Genomic DNA, 4,776 nt, shown 5'->3' with positions numbered 1-4,776 from the left:
CAGAAATTTGTCAAGTTTTTCATTAAGTGTCTTTTTTTATTTTATGATTGTCTTGCCACCAGCCAATCGCTGCATTGCTGATGGTGGTTTCAAGTATCGATACATATCCCCTTTTAAACCAAACCATGAACCTGCAATTAACTCAGATAACTCAATCCAGCCATACTAATCAACAAAAGGTGGTTTTGTTGAACCAAATTAGCCAAAACCTGATAAGTGCAATGATATCATCTAGGATGTGATGTTTCATCTCAGATGTAATAAGCAAAGTACAAAGAACAGACCACTGAAACTTGGATGTGGGAAATAATTAGTTAGATCCAAAAGATAGTTTTATCAACATAACACATATGTTACAGAATATTGAGTGCTGTGCATGTTCATGGTTTTCATGTTCATACTTTTCAGTTGGCCAAGATTTTAAAAAATCCTTTCTTTGTATTGGTCTTAAGTTATATTCAAATTTTCTGAGATACTGGGATTTTCCTTAGTTGTCAGTTATAATCATCAAAATTAAAAGAAATAAACATTTGAAATATATCAGTCTGTGTGTAATGAATGAATATAATCTACAAGTTTCAATTTCTGAATGGAATTAGTGAAATAAATTAACTTTTTACGATATTCTAATTATATGACCAGCACCTGTATTTCATAAACATACTTTAAATATTAACTGATGGTTGTCACTTTAAGTTAATTGATTTACTGTAGATTCGGTCAACTCAAATCTCCAACTAGCATCAAATTCTCCAGACTGTAAATCAGTGGAAAATTTGACAAAATTGTGTAGTGTATTCCAGCATTTAGACTAGGATACATTATCATCCATTTAATAAGATGCTTCATAATGAGGCTTGTTTCTGTGTCCATCCCCATGAATGAAGTTTTATATTGGTTTGTTATTTATTTTTGAATATATGCTAGCTGAACGTGTCTAGTAAAATAGTCTAGATTAGGGGTCTGCAAGCTTCAACATCAAAAGAGCCATTTTGGCCCCTTTCCCACTGAATAAAATTTGCATGGATCCACAACAAATTAGATCCCCAAATAAAGATAACACGGCGAATAGTTATGTTACAGGGCAGGGGACTAGCAACCATTTCAGAAGGGAGGGGGACAGAAATGTCAAATGTAGTAATAATAATAATAATAATAATAGGTCTAATAATATTTATTTATGTATATCTAATTTACAAAAAAAACAATCTCTTAATTTTAATTGGCTAAGAAAAAAATACACTGCTCTACAATAACTAATCATTTGTCTTCTATAGTATATAGAAGTATATTGTATGTTGTCTGTAGAACTGTATTGATTCCTGATGTACACCAAAGCATTAGAAATGGAGGCCGACGAGAGCCCCAGAGCGGTCGTGCTTCACGCCGGGGTTAATGACACCACTCTGCGGCAGACGGAGACACTGAAGAGGGACTTCAGGAGCCTGATCGAGACGGTTCGCAGCACGATGCCCGCGGTGACGATAGTCGTTTCCGGACCACTGCCCACTGTTTCGCGCTGATGGATTACACCCCAGCAGAATCGGAGCGGAGCTTCTCTCTGACAACATCTCCAGGACACTTCGCTCCATGTGACTAGTAAGACAATTCTCAAATAACCATTATGATGAGTTTTGTTCTAACCGCTTAAATGATAGAAGTACTTGTGCTGTAAAAACTATTAAGACTGTGTCTGTTCCCCGAATAGTGAGGTCAAAATATAAATATAATGTAGGATCTAGAAAAAATCTTATCGCAATTAAACCAGAAAAATGTAAAGTAAATGAACAAAAACAATTTTTAAAGTTTGGGCTCATGAATATTAGATCACTCACACCAAAAGCAGTTATTGTAAATGAAATGATCACAGATAATAGTTTTGATTTACTCTGCTTGAATGAAACCTGGCTAAAACCAAATGATTATTTTGGTCTAAATGAGTCTACTCCACCAAACTACTGTTATAAGCATGAGCCCCGTCAGACTGGTCAACAATATATAGTGATATTCTCAATGTTACCCAGAAAACAGGATACAGGTTTAACTCTTTTGAAATACTTCTGCTAAATGTTACTCTGTCAGACATGCAAAAGAAATCTAATGTATCTCTTGCTCTGGCTACTGTGTATAGACCACCAGGGCCGTATACAGAATTCCTAAAAGAATTTGCAGATTTCCTCTCAGACCTTCTAGTTACAGTTGATAAGGCGCTAATCATGGGAGATTTTAATATTCACGTTGATAATGCAAATGATCAGAATCAGAATCAGAATGAGCTTTTATTGCCAGGTATGTTTACACATACGAGGAATTTGTTTTCGTGACAGAAGCTCCGCAGTACAACAGAATGACAGCGACAGAACATAAAACACATAATAAAAGAATAAAAAATACAAATAAGTAGATAGTGAATGACAATATACAAATGACAATTGTAGGCAGGTATATTACAAAATGAAGTTATGTATGTACATATATATTGTGTGCAAAATTTAAGTGTATACTAAGTATGTGTGTTAGATAAATAAGTGTATGTGTATATAAATATAAAGTGTAGTGTGTTCCACAGTTATTATCAGCTGTTCGTAAGATGGATTGCCTCAGGGAAGAAACTGGTCCTGTGTCTGGTCGTTCTAGTGCTCAGTGCTCTGTAGCGTCGACCAGATGGACACAGTTCAAAGAGGGAGTGTGCTGGATGTGAGGGGTCCAGAGTGATTTTGACAGCCCTTTTTCTCACTCTGGATAAGTACAGTTCTTGAATAGATGGGAGAGTTGAACCGATGATTCGCTCAGCAGTCCGGACTACGGATGATGCATTAGGACTTGTGTTTACTGACCTAATAAACTCTTTTGGAGTCAAGAAATATGTCACCGGGCCCACTCATTGTTTAATCATACACTAGACTTATGATTTATGATTTAGATTTATGCCGCGGTGGTAACTGTAATTCAGTCGTGTGTTGAAATCATTCGCGAAACTATATATATATATGTATATAAAGCTAAATGTTTTAATTTCATTATCATTTCGGTTCATTCTTGGTTTTAAAAAATCTTCAGGTTCCATATGCAGAGCGAAATGGGAACGGTCCAGCATTTAGCAATAATTATTATTAACTCTGTAATTATTCTTGATTTTTCAAACTACCAACACTTTGCATTTTTGAATCATGCCTTATGTGTGACCAAGAATGAAGTATTATTTGTTTCAGCTGGTCGTGCTGGTGCCTCGCGCACATATTCACTGGAAACAGAAGTCGTTCACCAGACATTCGGCGTGAGCACTTTGACATATTGTTAATTATGATTTTTTTCTTCCATCGATACTGAAACTCACACAGCCTTTTTCCCTCATGAATAAAAGTTAAGCTTAAAATGGGCAACATCACGAATATGGAAACGTTTGGATTTCTCCCGATTGAGAAAGCCCAAGCTTACCTTATGCTTAGCTTTAAATTATTATTATTATAATTATTTATTACTAAACCTATATTATTATATACAGCAATTATATTTATCCATTAGAATTAAATATTTTTAATTATTGTTTTGTTCTGATAAATTTGTTAAATTTAATTTTCATATAGCCTATTTTTTCCACTCACAAACTCTGATTTATTTTTTAGCGTGTTTAAAAAAAACATGCAGCAAACGAAAATTGGTGATTAATCCGTTAAAATGAAACGTATACATGACTCATATTTTTTTCCCTCTGACAAACTTATTTTTAAGCGTGTTTAAAAAAAATAAATAAAAAAAAACATTCAGCAAATGAAAATAAGCGATTAATCCGTTAAAATTTGTTACTCTTGGTTAACAGTAATTATAATTATTTTACTTCAGAACAGAGCCTGGGACTAATCTAGGTTATCCATGTTGTTGTTGTTGTTTTTTTCTTTCATTGCATCTGAAAATGACTTTGTTCATTACATTCACTTCATGCACTCTGCTCTGGTGCAAGCTCAGCTGTGGACGATTTAAAAATGTTTGATATAAAGCAGTGGTTCTCAACCCGCGGCCCGTCACAAATTCTAATGTGCCCCGTACCACATGCTGAAAAAAAATAAAATAAAAAAAACTTTATCAGTTTGTACAATTTTATTTTTTACATCAATAAAAAAAAATATGCTACTAATGAAATATATGCTATATCCATTTTTTCTTCTTCATATATTATTTTCAGACATGAGCACTGGCATAAGCATTTAACGAACACATACAAGCGCGCACTTTGGCAGAATTAAATTCAAATAGTCATCAACAGCCATTAGGTAAATTGCCTGTAAGGTAAAATTGCGCATCAGAATGGACACATTTGTTTTTTAAGGGAGAAAAAAAAAGAAATTCAAAAAATGCCAGCGAATGCACATGTACAAACTGTGAATAGCCGCAGTATCAGTATTGAAGGAGAAGTGCTGGATTTTCATTCCACACTCACTTGAAGAAGTTCAGGCAAATAGAAACACCATACACTACGCAGGAATCCTTAATTGTGGCAAAACATCTCTGGAGAGAACCTCATATTATTAAATTCATAAGTGCTTTCCATATTTGGATCAAAATAGGCTACATTTGTCAACGCACATTTTCTGAAATGTTGCGCGTCAGGTCATGCAAGCCTGCATCTTAAACCCTCTGTCAAACTTTCTGCATCTGCGAGTCCGCTATGGACCGCTAGGTAGGCGTGAAGTAAAAATCGTCATTGGAGAGTGTGTGCAGAGACTCTAGCAGACGACCGCGCTGGACAGGTGCGCCTGGTCAGTAGGATCAAAAACA

Source organism: Carassius gibelio, chromosome B3, assembly GCF_023724105.1.
Source record: "Carassius gibelio isolate Cgi1373 ecotype wild population from Czech Republic chromosome B3, carGib1.2-hapl.c, whole genome shotgun sequence".
Lineage (NCBI taxonomy): Eukaryota > Metazoa > Chordata > Actinopteri > Cypriniformes > Cyprinidae > Carassius > Carassius gibelio.
The sequence above is the reverse complement of the archived record's forward strand: the minus strand, read 5'-3'. Positions refer to the sequence as shown.